At 39.2% G+C, this 20,165-nt stretch overlaps 1 long non-coding RNA gene and 1 pseudogene across 2 annotated transcripts; both read right to left on the reverse strand.

Annotated features, from left to right (window-relative positions):
- Window positions 1-2,007: 2,007 nt before the first annotated feature.
- On the reverse strand, window positions 2,008-6,563 carry LOC310890999 (nuclear pore complex protein Nup153-like; annotated as a pseudogene). The gene is made up of 3 exons: window positions 6,548-6,563; window positions 3,609-4,220; window positions 2,008-2,213 (listed from the first exon to the last, which is right to left on the reverse strand). The product of its transcript is annotated as a nuclear pore complex protein Nup153-like (transcript).
- Window positions 6,564-17,252: 10,689 nt separating this feature from the next.
- On the reverse strand, window positions 17,253-19,856 carry LOC310890997. The gene is made up of 3 exons (XR_014577391.1): window positions 19,721-19,856; window positions 19,513-19,638; window positions 17,253-17,335 (listed from the first exon to the last, which is right to left on the reverse strand). It is a non-coding gene; the product is annotated as an uncharacterized lncRNA (long non-coding RNA).
- Window positions 19,857-20,165: the final 309 nt, after the last annotated feature.

Below are 20,165 nucleotides of genomic sequence, written 5' to 3' on the forward strand. Positions count from 1 at the left end.
TCAAATCAGGCCAAGCTTACCAGCCCAACTCTTACAGCTTAAGTTCACTGCACTCGAATGCCTTCAAGACGTGCTTTTAGGAGCCATGGAGAAGAACCCTCTGGTAAGACCACCATTATAAAGTACTGAGTGTTGTTTTACACTTAAAATAGAACTATCTGTTACAGTCATTCATCAGCTTTCCCTAGGCTGCTGCTCTCTCACTACTGAATGTGATCCTGCTCTCAGTTTCCCACTAACTTTTTCCCCCAGCGGTTATGGCCTCTTTTCATCTATGACACTTTTAAGGGACTACACCGTGTTGAAAAATGCTGGTTAACATTTCCTTTTACACAAGGTGCCTCATCGAATTTTCCTGACTAAACCAGACCCCAGAACCTTAACTAGAAGAGGAAGCACACAAACACACACGCCTCCCTGGCCACCATATCTCCCCAAAACATATCTGTTCAGTAACAGACCAACTGTAAGAATACTGCGATTAAAATCAGTATAGCTCTATACACTGCTTTTGTTCGGGATTACTAGCTAATGTCCTTCCCCTTACCCCTTCTGGAATTAATACTGAATTCTGTACTCCAAAACGCGGTTCTTAAGTCATACAAATGACATTTAACAATCAGAATTTTTCCACACAGTGATCCTCAATAAAAACTTCAATCCTCTACTGCAGTCTTTCAACAAATTAAAGGAATACAAAACTGGCTAATAACTGTTCAGTGATTTTTGGACCTTTGTAGCACTAGAGTAACAGCAGTACACTCTGCAGCATAGTTGCAAGTATGTGGGAATAATCTCTTTTTTTCTCTGAAAAGTGTGAGGCCTCTATTTCACCCTACTAAAGATTTTACCACCAACTGTACTGCTAGCATTGAGACACTACAACTTCTGTGCTTGTATGAGATGCAGGACAGGTTCCTTAAGGTGTCGCAATTTTTTGTCTAAACCTAGTGTTGAGATCAAAAAAGGGATTGCTACTAATTGCGTACGTATCAATAACCAGGACAGAAGACATGCTGCATATAGGAATTAAACTTTTTCTAAAGCTCTAGTACATGAACATATCAAATCCCACAGATTTTTTCTAGTATGGTTTCAGAGGTCTTACTTGATGGACATAAGCGCACAAGTGAAGACAAAAGATACTCTGTTTACCTGAAGTACTGGTTTGGACCCCAAATGGAAAAGCTGGCTTTGCTTGCTCAGGTTCCTTCTCTGATGGTTTAACGAAACTGAAGTTGAACATAGGTTTTGCTGTGCTCTCTTCTTTTGTACGCTCGGACTTCCCAACTGAAAAGCTAGGCTGTGTCTTTGACTCTTCAGTGTCAGCTTTCTTTCCAAACACTAACGGAGCAGCAGTAGTGACAGAATCCTGCTTCTCTTCTGTCCTTCCCAAAGTAAACTGTGAGGCAGCTGCAGACTCTGCACCTGAACACTCTGAGTGAACACCGAATGTAAATGATGGCAAGGCAGCATTTTGTGGACGCAGTCGCAGTACCAAAACCTGAAGAAATAAGTGAATGTCAAGTCCGTAACCCACGGTGTATCTGCAGTACATGAAGGTTTGAACTACATTCTAGTCCTGATCTTTCCAGTCAAAACTGTTTAAAAAACAACCCACCAAACAGTAAAACAAACAAGAAAACCCCATGCTTCCTCTCTACATAAAACTTTTCACAATTGTGTTTTCTGCCCACCACCTGGCTTTAAAAAGTATACGAACTTCTTTGAAAGATCATGTTTTTAGTCTGAACTCCAAATGAACAACGTGTAGGGCATGTAAAGAACAAGCACGTCATTAATGAAAGCTTTTCTCTAAAAAGGATAAACTTATTCTTGGGGAAAAGTGTGGAAACAGATGTTATCTAGGCAATATTCCTACAGGAAAAACGAATAATTTTGCCACACCTCAAAGGAAAAAATAATTGTGCTTAACAGGTAAGAAAATAAAAAAAATCAGAGCAAACCAAAAAATAAATCACAGAATATGCATCCTCGTTTTAATCATTAAGGATTACCTTTGAGCTCTGCTTTGGTGCTTGGCTTTGCACTTTCACAGGCTACACACTTCGTGGCCTCTGCTTTGTTTTGAACCAAGCAGGTCTCCCAATCCCAGCTTCCTTCAGGCTTCTTGAATTTGTCTAAATCCAGAAATTCTCCAGAAGGAGCAGAAAATGCAGATGCACTGCTACTGGTCACAGGTGTTGGACCCTCTGTGAGACAAACAAGACAGTTAACCATCCTGTTTGAACATGAACTATAAAATGAACATTAACTTTTAAATTTGATTTGTCAAATCCCACAGAAATGTTCAAAACTACTCCGCAACTCCCCCCCCCGCCCCTGAAAAAAATAAAAGCCACCAAAAACCCACAAAGAAACAAAGAAACAAACAAAAAAACCAGAGTGGAACTCAAAGCTTCCAAACAACACACAACTCTGTTCAGCACACAAGCTTCTGCTGCTGTTGACCACAGTGTAACCTCCATAAAGAGGCCTGACAGGTGCCTTTTAAAAAAAAGGTGCCTTTTAAGAGAGAAGCAGAAGATAACGCTTCAAATTCAAAACCGGAAAGACAAGAATGGCTCTTCCCTTCCACAGCACACGCAGAAAACTTTTATCCTAGTATTACTTGCATCGCTCTTCCTCTTGACAAGTGCAACGTAACCGTGCAATTCACTGCACCATGGTCACAGTAAACCCCTCATTTCCAAAATTCCTCCTTGCAATGGCAAGAGCCTCAGACAAAGATGCCGACTGACCGCTCAGAGGTTGGAAGTCCAAGAGAATCAACTCTGTCTGAAATCCATTATCTTACCTCATGAAATTTCAGTCTTACCGCACAGGATGATTACAAAAGCCCAGTCTAGTCCATCTTGTTTCTTCCACGATATATTCGCACAGGTGTTTTTCGATGTAATGGCATGTTAAATGACATTTAGAGTCAAAGTTAAAATTAGAATCGTATTTTAAAAACAATACAACCACGCTCAAAATCAATTACGGTCACACACAATGGGAAACAACCCAGTACTGCCCTGAAGAAGTTACCCAGCGGGTCACTCGCTTTCTTGAAGCCTACCACTGACCTTCATAGGCATCTCTCTGCTTTAGCTTAAGACTAGTTAAGACTACACTGTCTTGAAATCTGGCTTCACATCTCCCCTCAATTACATACAAACGGTGAGTAGAGGCATTTTGGACACATTCTGTAATTTTTTTTACTTATTTTTTGAAAGAGAAAAACGCAGTCATTTTTAACTCTTTCTATGGAGTTCTCATTTTCGCCAGTGAAAAATCACTATGTTGTTTTTAAATTAAGTCACCCACTTCAGCCATCTTCCCTCACCAGCTGCAAAGCTGGGGGTATCTGCATTGATCCAGCTCCGTACTAATACATTTCACAATCAGTTCAATTTATGCGACAGGCTGGAACCTGGGCTGAGACCTCTGAAGTGCCTGTAAACCAATCCTGCAGACAGCCGCTAACCCATCAACCGTACCTGGGAATCGTGTTGCTTAAAATATTCCATATATGCAACGTACTTTTATTCTGTACAAGATTCACAGAGGCTAGGATGGAAACAACAGGAAAAAAAGGACCATACCTGGTTTCTCAGACTGACAGGCTACACATTTGTTATCTTCCGTCTTATTTGGTACAAGGCATATTCCACAGTCCCAAGAGCCTTTCGCCTTCTTAAATTTGTCTCCAAAGCCCAGAGTGGCTGTTGTGTCAGTGCTGCTCGAGGAGGATGTCACTGTCACCGAGCTGTCTGTGACCACTGGTCATGTCAGAGCAGGCATTACTCCCGTTCCAGGTTTTGGTGTCTCACATGCTATACATTTTGTAGCTTCCGGTTTGTTTTGGACAAGACATGTATCGCAATCCCACGTTCCAGGTACTGTTTTGAATTTGTCTCCAAAGCCCAGCATCCCTGCTGGGGGCGCTGCTGGCTTTGAGGTGTCGCATTGACTTGAACTTGCTGTCTGTTTCATACTCTCAACTGTTGACGCTTTAGTAGCTTGACAAGTTACACATTTGTCCTTTATGTCTTTGTTTTGCAGAAAAGGGTCACATGTATCAGATTGCCAGTACGATGCTTGTTTAGAAGTCTCTTTACCTGCAGAAAAAGTTGTTATTGCAGGCCTAGTATAAACCACTGTGCTTGTTGTAGGTTGCGCAGACGTAGAAGAGCGTGTTTTCAACAATCCAAAGTCTAGGAAGCAAGAAAAAAAAGTCTTCCTGTTAGCGCAGCACCTCACTACATGTAACTAAGTGACTTTACTAGAGGGCAAAAATTTCAACTCAGGTGCCAATGGTTACAACTAGACATTCAGACCGAGCGCAACAGGAAGTCCCCAGAAATCTTATCTAAACGGATGAAATTTCATCTGCTGCACTGGGTCACAACAGAACATTTCGTTAAAGCTTCATTTAACTCTTTGTTTCCAAGCAAGCTTTAAATCAACATTTTCACTGGTCGATACAAGTACAAACAGACAGTAGCTGACTGAAATCTGACAGTCCAACGTGGAATGGAAATAATACAATTTGATTAAGACGCGATGCCCAATCGAATCAAATTTCTAAAGCTCCTCCTTCCGTAGCAGATGACTCAAATCTACTCCAGTAACTGTACAGAAGTTTGTACTCGGAGCAGCAATCCATGCGGTATTTTCCCACAGATGCTGAATATTAATTAAATAATAAAAACTCAAGACAATTGAACAACTGTCTAATTTTCTATAATCTTTTTCAAAATGCATCGGACACAGGACAACTCCTTATTTAAAAGGTGGCAATTTTAACAGGAAAGACAAGCTACTAATACAGAAAGACTAAAGGAAATGCATCTTAAACAGCAGCTCAAGTTGCTTGTAAATCTACCTTGAACATAGTTGTTTTGTGGTTTGTTTGTTGGTTTTTTTTTAGTCAAAAATGAAGTCTTTGAACAATGTGGATTTAGATTCTGCTTCTTTTAAACCGATAAAGAAAGTGAATGTCACTTCACTCAGAGGTCTTTCCTTAAACAAAATGCACAATGTATTTTCTCTCACTTAGCTCTTTCCAACAGAGAAATGTGCTGCCTTCTTAACAAGTATGTAAGTTAGAAGAAGACTTTTGGGAAAAGATCAAACTCAATAAAGCCCTTTTTCTTAAAAGATATCTTTTCCACAGACACACTTTATGAAACTGTTGAAAACAATTGCAATTGCTTAAAAACAAAATTCAGAAAAGGGTTTTTAACGTAAAACACTCCACTTCTGTTTGCAGTTTAAATTTTAATCCACAGGAGCCATTGTAAGCTAAGGCCCAAAGATTCGCAGCTTTCGCCATGTATTTGGAACTGAAGCTCTTTCCTATTCTTTCTTCACCTGGGCTGAAGGTGGGACAGGAGTGTTGAGTTTTACAAACATTTCCTTTTCAATTCCACAAATTGTATTTACTTAAAATGAAACACCGATTATCTGGCTAATTCTCTTAGTACCTCATTTACAATTACATCCTAACACGTAAAGGAGATGCAACCCATCTGCTTTTCATCTTGCAGTTTTACTTCCAGCAACAAACACCACTTAGAATAGAAGGGGGCAGATGCACCCTAACAAACGCAGCGCTTAATGTAATGCTCTCCTACATTCATATTTATAGCAGATACTCTATTAACCATAAGTCGTGTGTTGGTTTTTTTTTTAATAAAAAATGCTAGCGTATTTTTTGCAGCATCTTTTTAAAAGGAGTTCATTATCTCTCCAGGATTTTTTAGAACGTCTAAGACGCTTCCTTCCTTTAATACGTGGGCAGTCGTGAAGGGACCACCAGCAAAATCTTTGACCTCCTCTTTCTGTGTGTTGATGTTGGTTGAGGTGGTGGTGTCTTTTGAAACAAAAGAAAACAAAAACAGCTTTCACAATGTGACCTAGTTAGAGCAGATTATACTCACTTTTGTTAGAAACAAGAATTTCCAGCTTTCATGCTTCTCACATAAGAATCTTCACAAATTCTACTTACTTTGCAATGCTTTATGATTACAAGCAAAACAAAAAGCAACAAAACAAAAAAAAAATATAAAAGCAGATCTGTCACTGGAAAAATACTGCAGAAGTCCAACACTGCCTGGAATTGCTAGCATGCGCAGACAGGACAGATTGAAGATTTAATAAAGAAAAAAAGGAAAATCAGCACTTCAGATCTGAAGTGCTAAAGTTTCAGTTACCTAGGGTAAGAAAGGGCGTCACTGGAGTACCACTGGGTCCAGAAAGTTCTGCCGATTTTACAACGGGAACACTAAATGTAAACCCAATCTGCTATGAACAAGAGAGGTTTTTCAGATTCTCAAGCCACAGGAACTTCAATCGAATGCACACACAAAACCAAATCTGAAAGCTGCTCTTCACATTTGTAGCACGCATGCTGAATGACAAATTATAAGCCAGAAGCCTACATACTTTTCTCCATCAAGGCAGATTCTGCTTTAGTGTTCTGCAACAGCCTACTAAATGCCTAAGAAAAAAAGTCAAGCTCCTTTATTATTTTACTTACAGAAGACGTAGGTAGCACTTCTGCCTCAGTAGATTTCACAACTGGAGATGAAAACGCAAACTCAGGACTGCTAACAGTACTTGTTGGTTGTATCTGTATTTTCAAAAGAATTAAAGGTTTATATTTAAGAGCAACAACTACCTGAATTCACTACCCAACAGAAGTCCCGCAGTGACGTCGAAAAACCTGATGTTTGAGTTATTTTGCAGATAAAAGTAATAATAAAACACAGGGAAGTTTCCAAGTGGGTATAGGACAATATCTTCAAAACCAAATTCCAGAAACTGAGAGGAAAAGCTGGAGATGCTACTTAGGTCTAAATGCACGGAAAAGCAAGCCAGGAAGCTGAAGAACGGCAAACTCAGCCCAATGATACTCCAAGAACTTCAGCAAACACCTCAACATGTTAAAGCAGCTGTCTACTTCAAACCGTACAAAAAATATTTCAAGTACTCTGGAACAGATTAATGTTTATTTTATTGCAATAATATGCCAATTATTGCACCCTAGGCTCATTCTATGTGAGGCTTATATGACCACGTTACCTCTAATTTAATAACTTAAATAAAGTTGTGGTTTAACCATTGCAGGCAACTAAGCACCACACAGCCACTCGCTCACTCCCTCCAAATGGAACAGGGAAAAGAACTGGAAGTAAAGAAGTAAAGTTGTTAAATTTGAGGTAGCATTAATGACTCATCGCATGTAATGGCTACCTGGAAAGACAAATGCCATAACCCTGTACATACTCCCCACTCCTTCCCCTTCTTTCCCCCAGCATTTATTGCTGAGCACGATGCTAAATGGTGTGGAATATCCCTTCGGTCCTCTGGGCTCCGCTGTCCTGGCTGAGTGCCCTCCCAGCCTCTTGTGCATCCCCGACCTCCTCGCTGGCAGGGCAGCGTGAGACACAGAAAAGGACTTGTCACTGTGTAAGCACTGCTCAGCAACAGCTAAAACACCAGTGCCTTACCAACACTGTTTTGCTCACAAATCTGCAACACAGCATCATCTACTACGAAGAAAATTAACTCTACCCCTGCCCAAACCACTATAAATAACTTGGCATAAAGTCCACACCCCCCTTCCCCCGCAGACTTCCACAGCATTTGAAGCAGTTATACAATCACGTTAAATGGGAGTTGGCAGGCTCTAAGACTGAGAGAAGCAGAATCAAAACATTTATGCCTTTTTCCCCAAACTGGCATACAACCCCAATTCATTCAGCTGCGTAGAAACTAATATTTGTTAGTTTCATGAGCACCACAGAAAAAGTCAACTCGCAATAAAGCAGTATACTCATTGTAAACATTATTTATAGCATAAAGATTTACCTTGCCCGCCGCCGTCGCTGCTGCATCTGCCATGCCTGCCGCCTCCGTTGAATTTGCCACGCTTGTCGTTGCCGCTGTTGACTTTGCCTTGTCCTTTGTCATCAGCAGATATGGCATGCCCGCCGCCATTATTGGATATGTCAAGCCTGAGGGCACTGTTGAACACGTTATGCCCGACGTCGCCGTTGTATAAATCATGTCCTCCACCTCCTCCTCTGATAGATCTGTCAAGTCCTCCACCTCTGATGGATCTGTCATGCCCTCCACCTCTGATGGATCTGTCATGCCCTCCACCTCTGATGGATTTGCCATGCCCGTCGCAGCTGCTGGAGTTGCCGTGCTCATTGCTGCTGTTGAAACAGCGCTCGGTGACGCTGAGACAGCGCTACTACCAATGAAACTAGAATTGAACTGAGGCAGCGATGCAGCACTGATGGGTAGGGGTATGTTCGGTAGCACTGGTTCCTCCACTTCCTAAAGTTGCAAATTTTAATTTTTCTTATACAAGACATACTACTTTCTCACCCCATCGCACCCAATTTATTAACAAAATTAAATAGAACAAAAATCCATACAAATTAAGAGAAAGCAAGTTTCCAGAAGAAATCCCGATCTCCCCACCTCTGTCTACCACGTCATTTTAATTTATGGCAGGCCTGCTTCCACATTATACTCTATTCAACAACTGTACAGCAAGAACACTGAAAGTTAACTCAAAACCTGTGCAGAACAGAGACGCACAGATCACATTTTTTTTCTTTCTTTTCTATACTTTAGTCATCAAAGCTCTGGAGAAGCATCATCCTTTCTAACTACCCTCGCATGGCTTCAATTAAGAGTACACTCTCAAGACAAGTGAGAAAGTGTTCCTCTTGCAAAATTAGGCGGGATAGCTGCCAAAGTTTCTAAAGTCACTACAGCAGTGAACGTGGAAAAAGGTAATGTTTAAAGAAGCAGGTAGGTTCAACAACCAAACTAAACACAAAAAGCACCAAAGAAAGTCAGACTAGCAGCACTGAAGATTGTGTTCTGGTAAATACAGTCTATACCATGTATCAGGATGCAAATATAAAAATCAGAAAACAGCCTCTTAACAACTTCAATTTTCATCCCTGCCACTTACTTTATTTGATTACTAAGATTGGATGAGTTATGTTTTAAATGGCATAGGAAATCTGACCAAAATTTGTACAGTACTATCATGATCTACTTAGAAATGACTAGGCAGGGATGTAAGTTGGTACTACTGATATTCAGTGCATCCTGTAGCTTACATCTGTTTCACAGTTTTGATTTGAAAAGTTTATGGAACTTTTGATATTTGGACCATTATTTTATTTGCGTTACAGGAATAAACAACAGTGTTTATGATTTCTTTATATTGCATCATCTGGAAGTCCCATTTAATGATTTGAAACTTAAATTAACTTAAATACTTAATATTAACTTAATATTAATTAAATACTTAATGTTAACGTAAATACTTAAATTAACTTACAGGCAGCTTATATAACATCCAATAAAAGAAAAAATAATCTGAATATTCATGGTCATAGTTTTATGGAATAGATTTTTCCTATTAAAATGAGAAAAAAACTCTCTCACAATGAGTTTGGTGAGTATCAAAAACTGAGTCATCGTTAGCAGACATGCAGAATGCTCTCTTCTACTACTCTTTTTCACACTCTTGGCCTGTATCTTTCTGTATGACTTAAATATGAAACCAAAAATTAAGCTTTTTTTTTCTTTTTATACTTGGCACTCGTTTCAAGTATCATTCCTGTAGAAAAACTATACAAACCTTCACCAAAACTTCTCTTCTTAGGACTCATTCATTCAATTGCTAACGAGAAATGTTATAGTTTGAAGAATCTCCAAGGTAAGAGAATTAAAAATTTCAAAATTACATAAGCAAAGTTCAGGTATTCAAACACAGGAAATCAATTGGAGCCTGCTCTGAAACCCACAAGAAAACAAAAACAATGCAAAAATAAAGCGGTATTGTTATAATTTACTATGATGCAATAAAACTGACACACTTAGCTAGTTACTTCAGTAAGCTCAGTGACAGCAATTAATTTAAGAGTCACTTACCTGTTCTTGTACAGCTCTTGATAAATAGTGTATTCCTCTTTCCCTTCTCATTTTGCCACCTCCGCTACTCACTCCTGAAGACAGACCATTGGACGCAGCAGTACTGAATTTGTAGCTGGTCACATTGCTAGCACACGACAGTACAGAAGTTGGGGGAAACAAGAGAAAAAAAAATTACCAGCCAAATTTTTTTTTCAAGATATTAGAGCTGTTATTAGTCCTAGAATTGAAACCTGCTGATCAGAAAAAAACTAAAGCTGTCTCACAAGTTGCTAAACGCTGGTAAATACTTGATGTTCTAAATAGGAAAAACTTTATTAACAGCAGCAATGAAAAGGACATACATAAGTGCACCGTTCACACGGGAACAATGACTAAGCCAGAAGACCTGAAATAGAAGAGCTGATTTAGATTGTTATTTTCCAGTGCTTCCTTTAAATAGGACTGGTTCTCTGATTCTGCGATGCACGTGTATCTTTTGCAGGGATATAAAAGAACAGCTCACAAAAATACAGAAAGAGTGCACATATGCACACATACACATGGGAAACACTGCCAACAGCTCTGATAGAATAGGGACGCCTTAGACTTGTGTGGCAAGGTAATATGGCCTAAGCTTCAGAAGCAGCTCTGGCTTTCATGTGGCCATCAGCAGGAACAGCAGAGGTGTTTGGGTATGCCAACATTCCAGAAGTCTTTTCAGACATGAATACAGATCCCTTTTGTAAGGCATACAAAGGCGTTTTTCTGGTACTTAAAAAAGCCTAGCTCAAAACCAGAAAGATATCCTAATCCAAGAGCAAATGGGGAAAAAATAACCCAAACCAGAAGTGGAATAGGGAATAACTCTAACAAAAGTACTATGGCAAGAAAATGAAGTATGCCTGGAAAAACCGTGACATCAAAGCTTATCTTGCAGCCAATCAGTCAGTCAGTACAGAAGTGCATTAGATCGCACTGGAAGACACCAGGTCAAACTCCCACAATACTGAGGAGGAGAACTGGTCTAAACTTGTCAAATACTTGACAACAGCCTGCTTAGCACTGTAACTGCATAGAGGAAGACAGATCCCTAAGGCAGATGCTCAGACTTTTCTCTAATCCAAACTGTCAATCCATTAGAATTCTGAAAAAAGTCTTACATCAAAATAGATCTTCATTCAGACAACTATCGCTTGCCCATAACAGCCCATATTCCTCTTTCTGTTAACACCTGTGAGCTTCAAGGGGGCAAAGACAATTGTCAGCCTTCAAGCAAGTCTAATCTACAATTGGACTCAGGTTTAAAATATATACACACACACACACACACATAGATATATAGCATTGGTGGGCCAGAGATTTACTGAGTATTCCAACTCAACTGTCCAAAGGGACTCTTGCCAGCAGATCAGTGTGGTGCTCCTGCTCCAGAACATGGCACCCAACAGAGACCAGCATCACAAAAAACACTACCACCACTACCTACTCTACAAACAAAAGGTAGGGCACTGCAATAAACTTTGTGAACGAAATCAAAAGCAGTATGAGTTTGCTCTATCTCCTTCCTAAATGGAGAAGTAGAAAGGAGTTCTAACAGAGACAATTTAGAACAGTTTGAAAAAAACATAATTACAACCCAGCACCTGATTGCACCTGTACCAGAACCTTAAAGCCAGTCGCTTCCACCCCTAAAAAGGTGGTTGTTGTGAAGTCCAACTTTTAGATGCCAAAACAAAGTGTTGAGTTCTTTCTGCAAGCCAAAGAACGCCCATGGTCACATAAGAATTGCTTGGCAGATGAGCATAGAGTCAACAAAATTCCCTGCTACTGTTCTTTGAAAAGAGCGACCCCCTAAAAACCGAGTGCAAAGTCTCTTAACTCAAGCATTATTACCCAAAACACCATTTGCCCAGAAGGAAGAGCCATCAATATTATCTGGAGGATAACTCATTTGACCTAAACCAAGAAAGCAGTATAACACAAAGCAGTCTCCTCAAGAAGAAATTCAATTAATTCTGCTGGATTTTTTTTATTTTAGAGATGAGTTAGCATTTGGCCTCAAATGATTCTAAAGAACACATGGTCTTCATGTGAACTCAAAGCAGACAATTAACTTCATCATGAAAGGAGTATTAAAAAAAAGAATAATAAATCATAAATCTTCCTCCATGTTTTTGCTTAAAAAATAAAGAAAAAAACACATCAATAAACATCCTCCTGAACTGTAACTCACTTCCCCTACTTCACCTTCTAAAGAATACTTCAGAAAGAATCATCCCATTAGGACAGAGCTTTCAAACTGCAAGCAATTAAATAGCTAAAACTAATAGCTTTTCCCCTAGGGAACATTAGGAGGGACAAATTATTTTGTTATAAGTAAACTGAGTTATAAACCATGAAATATCTGTCAAAGCAAAATTTGTAACGCTACAGATTTAGTTAAACTACAAAATGAGCCATATTTCCTGTAGAAGGAAAAAATTAGGCCTCCAATAGCAAAGATCCTTTCTGTGGATACAGAAAACGTGCCTCATTTCCCATCTTCGTATCCTACTCAGAAGATAAACTTGGGATAAAAAGTGGTGTATCAGTACTTTTATTCTTGCTCATCTTCCTTCCGTTCATAAAAACAACAATTTTCTCAAAGTTATATTGATCTTCAAACACAATCCAGACTTTGCAGCTCCCTCAAAATACAAAATTTTCATTGGATTTCCCATTCCTTTTACTGAGAACTGTCACCACCTTTCAGGTGCAGACTGTACTGAAAAAGGAGATGTCTTTCTTCCTTCAAGTAAGTTTTAAATTAATAGATGTCATACCTTTCAGATGGTTCTGCTCGCTGTTCTGCAGGCAAAGTCTTCTCTCTCATCCCCTGCAAGTTAAGTTTAGTTCAAGACTTAGCTGAATATGTACAGAATACACAAAGTACCAACAACCACTTCATGTGGTTTTTTGTGGTTTTTATTTTATTTATTTATTTTTAATTTTATAGCACTGAATACACCTCACCTACTTAACGTTGTTCCCTAATTCAGCATTGTGGGTACAGTTCAGTTAAATTTTGGGGCTAAAGTAAGCACACTGCTTCACTCAGCATTGAGGACAAACTGATAGAACACTAAATCAAATTTGTCAAATCCTCTAACAAAGAAAGTAATTGTTTTAAACAAAATGACAAAAATTGTGTGTGGGGGGGGGAGAGTTTTCATCAAAACTTGTGTTTACCAACCCCGTAAAAGGGACATACTTTTCTGTTTTCTGTCATTTATGAACAAACAAGGAAAAAAAAAACCTCTACCCCCCTAAAAACTAAGCAGTTGCTGCTACATTCATTTTAGAACTTTACCAAATGGAGATTGTGCTGGCTAAACAATACAGAGATTGAAAGAGTTAAAAGCAATAAGCAACCAGTATTACTGTCCACTTTGATTTCCAGCCTAAGAAGCCCATACACTTAACACGTGGTCATTTGTACACTCAGACTGATACTGGAAACACAGATGTTTTCGCAGAAAGAGATGCCCATTTAATTTTATGGAAAATTTATTAGACTCCATCTACTCCAAAGCAATCAAAACCGATAACTCAGCACATTGTCAGAACTCTCACTTGGAGCACATAGCTCACCTGGAATAGTTTACACAGAACACGAGCATGTTTCATCAGTGACAGCTTTGTGTACATGAGAATATAAAAGGAAAACATTTCTGTCTTTTAATATTCTTTCACTGACAACAGGATGACTCAATAGCACATCATGACATCGTGAAAACAACCACAAGACACTGAGTGTTCCAAAAACAGAATTAAATCCATAAAAGCTCAATCTATTTCACAATGGTTCCCACTGCCTTAAAGCTCGCCTCAAACATACTATCAGTACTTTTTGCAAAGATAGGATAAGAATTGGTTTGAGAAACATTCCAAGACTGGAAAAAAAAAACAGGCACATAAGGACTCAAAAATGTACTCACTTGGAACTTTGTGTCTACTCTCTGGCAAATTTTGCTGGACTGAGTAGTTGAAGTCGGTGATGGTTCAGAATACCGCGTATAACGCATCGGTTGACGGTTTACCGTTGGTGTCACAAGTCTCTTAACAGGTGGAGGCTGGAATGCATTCTGGGATTCCAGCTTTGAAAGGGAAACAGCAATCAATTTATCCTTACGTCCACCCAAATTAATTCCAATATTTATTGATGAAAACAAATTACAGAACTATAAACCTCCCCCCATCGGTCTTGGCACTCAGTGAATACGATTTGAAAATTCTGAAGACCGTTCAACTTGTAGAGGGAAATCACCAGAAAACCAGTAACGAAATCCATAAAGCTATATATAAGTAGCCAAAGTCTGACTGAATTCCATTTCAAAATTTGGCAGTTAGCTTCATAGACAAAATAATTCATGCTACCATAATTAAAATAACCCATGTTCCTAGAATATGCTCCTATCTTTTCCTCTGCCCACACTGTGATTTTTTTTTTTCAGTAGCTTAATTCATTAATTTAACATTCGAAGTGTTAAGCAACTAATTATACAGGCTTCTGGGCTTCACATCCCCTACATTTTCCCTCTTCAAAGTTACACAAACAATAGAACACACTCAAAAAAACCAACTTGTCAGTCTTACAATAATCTCATTCATTAAAATATGATCCAATGCTTTACATGTGCATTAGATGCACTTCACGTAATGGGTTTGACTTCCCTTTTCAAAGCATTTTCACAGACCAGAGTTAATTTTTAACACAGACCACTGCGTGTTCTGCAAAACTGACTTAACTGAACTGTCAGACAGAAAACAAACCCTAAAGGCTACAAGATTTACCGATGGCTCCGCCTGCGGTCTTAAGGATCAGAAAATACAGTCTTAGGAAGCATGCTATTGTTCAAATCAATACCAACAGGAAATTTTTGTTTACGCTGCAGCTTTAATTTCACAGTATCTCCCAGCTCTTAGTAATAGAATTCACACTCTCTCTAAAGTATACAAAAATACATCTTTCTAAAAAATATTACATTCAGTTTGAAACCTTGAATAAGACATGTTTTATGTAAGTTCACAAATCTACTTCGAGTGAACGATGGTTCATTGCTGGTTTTAAAGGTAAAAAAGAAAAATATTAATTCCCCCAGTTAGGCATTCAATACACCAAGAGCTATTCTGCCTGGTACAGCTCCTTGAAATAAGAAAAATACCACATCACTGCTACCCACTGCAGAAGTTTAGCCTGAGTGCACAAGTGTTCCGTCAACCGCATGTTCACTTTAGCAGGAAAACACACGATCGTCTCCTCAGCAAATAATTGCTTCTCATCACGGGCTACCCTTCTCCCGCCACCATTATGAATTCTAGTATTATGAATAGACAATCTATCTCCTTTCACCCACTGACAGCTGCGTGCAACATTCATTTAGTGGCTGACAATTTCAGGCTCTCTGTTGCAAATCTGGCAGATCTTTCTTAATGCCTTATCACAGGTGTATTGCTATAATATAACTGAGAATTCACACCAGATTTGGTTTTAGTTATTTGGATAATATTTATGATATACTTCACTTCTCCATGCCCTTGTAATTTGGCAGATGGTGAAAAGATGGTCCAGGAAATCTGAGATGTTTGTAAACTCTGAAGTGATTGTAAACTTAATTATACATCCATCCAATCAAGGAATTAGCACAGAAACTTCTTGAGACACTGTCCCTTTGCTCATTAGAACAGAAGATGAAAAGTTTGCACATCTTGTTATTTCCTTCAGTCACCTGATCTTCAAGTGGTCATCTAAGGGTTTTGTAATTTAATAAGCCCAAGGATACCCCTAACTAAAGTCATCAAAAAAAGATGACTAGTTTTCATTTTTTAAAGAAAATGAAAGGAAATCATGCTTTACCACAGCATTATCACCAGTTCTGTGCTACCTCCAAATAGGAATTTAGGAGCGTAAGATTTATAGCGTCGGAAAAGAAAAAGAAAAAAAAAAACCTCTACCCCCCTAAAAACTAAGCAGTTGCTGCTACATTCATTTTAGAACTTTACCAAATGGAGATTGTGCTGGCTAAACAATACAGAGATTGAAAGAGTTAAAAGCAATAAGCAACCAGTATTACTGTCCACTTTGATTTCCAGCCTAAGAAGCCCATACACTTAACAAGTGGTCATTTGTACACTCAGACTGATACTGGAAACACAGATGTTTTCGCAGAAAGAGATGCCCATTTAATTTTATGGAAAATTTATCAGACTCCAACGATGGTTCATCGCTGGTTTTAAAGGTAAAAATGAAAAATATTAATTCCCCCAGTTAGGCATTTAATACACCAAGAGCTATTCTGCCTGGTACAGTTTTGCAATTTAATGATACCCCTAACTAAAGTCATCAAAAAAAGATGACTAGTTTTCATTTTTTAAACAAAATGAAAGGAAATCATGCTTTACCACAGCATTCTCACCAGTTCTGTGCTACCTCCAAATAGGAATTTAGGAGCGTAAGATTTATAGCGTCGGAAATTAACAATTTTCCTCCTCTTTACTTTGAATGGTGATAAAAAGCACAAAAACTAGTTTTCTGTGCCCGAATGAACACGGAAGTCTGTACAAAGTCTATATGACCACTCAATCAGTATTTTTCTATTTGTGATCATTTCTTCAAGAGAAAACTTGCCTCAACAGGAATTTTAATATGCAGCTTCACCCCAAGTTGGGGGACAAGATAAAACGACTTGGTGTGTTCTAGAGTTGTTGCTCTCAACTTACAAAGATAACATAATTCTTAACCTGAGTAATCTTCACAACCCATCATCTATTGTGGATACATGCCAATATTAACTTGATTTGATGTCTATGTTGTCACTGAGGTTTGAGAAAATTTTTCTAATAGTGATAAAGCATTGAAAAAGTTATCTACCTCAGCTTAAGACATTATTGGTTCTTACCTTTCTTCGTTTGGACTGGAAGTCAGTAATATCCAGTTTATCTATGTCCGGAGGCTGAGGAAAAAACAAAGCATAACTATTAGAGGGCAATTTTTTTCTCCTGAGAGAGAGGGTTCCCTGCAACAAAAATGTGGGGGTTCATGGTCAACTTACACAACACAGCAGCAAAACAGATGCCATTCTTTTAGCATCCTGTTGAAAAAACAGCGCAATAAATTAAACCGGCCACAACGTAAGGAAGAATAGTTTTATCTTTATGCTTTGATGGCACATTTACTAAGTTTTATAAACACATGAAGCAAAAACAGATTAAGAGAAGTGCTATTTACCAACAAAGGGCTTGACAGCTTCTCCATTGCCTCCAAGATGCGCCGTGCTGAGGTACTTAACGTAGCGCGGGACCGCACAGTTTCTTGTCTAGCTTTCGCTCTCCTTTGTGCCTGAAAAATTAGCATTTTAAGTGTTACAATGGTCAATTCTGAGCTAAAGAGGCATGTATTTTACGTCCCAAGGCTACACTGATGATACAATCAATATATTCTGATGACAGAGAAAAATGCAGTCACTGGGAGTTTAAGCCATAAAGAAGAGAATACATTCGGAGTTTAATGAAGTTTACCTTGGGCCTCAGTGCATCTTGCACGTGCTTGTTGCACGAGCAATAAAAGAACTCCGTACTTGTAAAAGGTCAAGACGGATGATGCTAGGACTGCTAAGGCCTCCGAAGCAGTAATCAGGGAAACAGAACTCAAGAAAAGGCTTGTGGTACAGAAAGCATTTTCAGTAACAACACAGACCTCAGAGTTTCACGATGGTCTAAGTGTACCATCTTAAAATCAGTGTATACAATCATAACCAGGAACTAGTTTTACTTCTCTCTTGCTTCCTCCCTTCCCCCAAGATTAAAGTTGGCTGCAAATCTTTGTCTTAAAAGATAAAGATCTGATTTAAACTGTAACAGATCTAAACATTACACTGAAAAAGTAAACTGTTTATTTGCACCACCCAACTTCAAATATCAGTCAAAAACTTCCTTTGGTGTGACTTTTTTTCTTCCCAGGTTAAACCCCTCAAATAACCACACTGTGCTTATCACACGATGTGAAGACAGGAAGCAGACCACGCAGCATGTAAAAACACAAGTGAGACTCACAGAACCACAGAATGGTTAAGGTTGGAAGTGACCTCTAGAGATCGCCTGGTCTACCCCCCCGCTCAAGCAGGGCCACCCCGAGCAGGTTGCCCAGGACCATGTCAAGTCAGCTCTTGAAGACCTCCAAAGAGGGAGACTCCACAGCCTCTCCGGGCAACCTGTGCCAGGGCTCCATCACCCGCACAGTGCAAAAGCATTTCCTGATGCTCAGACAGAGCCTCACGTTTCAGTTTGTGCCTGTTGCCTCTTGACCTGGCACTGGGCACCGCTGAAAACACAATGGCTCTCTATGCTCTTTGCACCATCCATTCAGGTATTTATATACACCAATAAGATCCCCCCAAACCTCCTCTCCTCCATGCTAAACAGGCCCAGCAGTCCCTGCCTCTCCTCAGAGGAGAGGTGCTCCCAGTCCCTTGATCTTCTTGGTGGCCCTTCGCTGGACTCTCTAGTACCTTGCTGTCATTCACAGCAAGCAGCAAGAAGCAAGCTACTCTCTCCTTTAAAAGCCTAGTATTTTGGTTCCTCTTTTTACCATAATGCAGTAAGATTGTAAAAAACAAAAATAGCCGACCAAAGAGGGTTCCCAGCTTTGCACCACAAGGTTTCAAGGTTTCCCGTAAGTGAGGTACTTGTACTGCCCTTTTTCCGTTGCACAAATGGACTGTCAGAACAGAGCCAGCAAACCCGCGTTTTCATTTTCTTCAAATTCCTTTTGATTTATCGATAAAAGTCACTTTCATTTAAATACATTCCTACCAAACCTGATTTGACTTTCCTTTTCGATTCAGCTCTAGCTAATCAGAGTTGTCAGCAGTTTTTATTTGCTATTTCCAAGAACTCTTGGGGGCAAATAACTCTCTCCAAGAACTATATGAATCGTTCAAAACAGAAAGCATGTTACTGCTTATCTTGGGACTGCATTTAGTCCTGCATGCCTCTGTGTACCAGAAGAACAAAGGATCAGCAAAGTTGATTTTAGATATTTTCAAAGACTGCAGGTTTATACAACATATCCATAGCATGAATGTAGGCATGCTTGGAAAAGAAGATCCACAGATAAATATTAGCCAGGTTTGACTACTGTAGCTTTTGCTACCATAAACACAAGTTTTCAAAGTTATGCTGTCATTGGCTTTTTTGCATCAAGTTATTTTAACGTAATGTAGTCAGAGGCAGACAATGGCACTTAAATGGAATTTTTTGAAAGACCTAACAACAGAGGAAACCCCAACTACCAACAACTAGCCCAAACTGTCATTCTTGTTCTTTCTGACAAGTATTACCTGTGGTAAAAACTGTCATTAAAGAATTTAAACAGAAATCAATCTCGTCTATTTTTGTAGACCAAGAGGGCAGAAGAGCAACTGTTACCACATATTCAGCTCCCTGCTCAAAGCTCCTTTGGCAGTGCTGCTTTTTTTATTTCCATCACTATTTCCCACTACACTACTTTTCTCATACCTGATAAGGTTCCGTCTTTGGCTGCCTTGATCTTACAGCTGCACCACCGGCATAGGCCGTCTTTCCGGGGTAAAATGGAGAAAACCCAAGCTGGTTTTGCTTAAAAACAGACGTGCTTCCACGTACCTACGGAAACACAGTATGAGAAGTGGATAGAAAAACAGGTACACATTCAAACTGATTAAAAGAAATACTGTGCAGTACTTACAGGACACAGTCCTCCAAAAACAAATAAACTGAATGCAGGTTTCTTAGAGCTAGCTGCAGAATGCTGCGAGAGGGAATGAGTTCTTTCAGCTTCTGTGGGCCAGAGCAGTGACGATGAAGTATTTTTTAAAACTGCAACATCTGCCAAAATGACGTATGCTAGATGTAAATGCCTCTCGTACGTACAGAACTTTAACAATAAAGATCACACTAATTCAAGTTCTTCAATACAGAAAAATAAGCATGACTTCAGCTTCTTTAAATAGATCAACTTCACGTACAGACTGAAAACCAAGTATCACCTACAAACTTGAAAACTGTTCACAGAGCTGCAAGTAGTTTTCACCAATCTTACCAAGTTAATACTGTGCTTCCAATGCAGATTTTTTTTTCCTTCAGGCTAAGATAAAAGAGGACCGCATAAACATCAGTGCATTTGTACGGAC

The sequence above is a fragment of the Anser anser genome, assembly GCF_964211835.1.
Source record: "Anser anser genome assembly, contig: HAP1_SCAFFOLD_76, whole genome shotgun sequence".
NCBI classification, from domain to species: Eukaryota; Metazoa; Chordata; class Aves; order Anseriformes; family Anatidae; genus Anser; species Anser anser.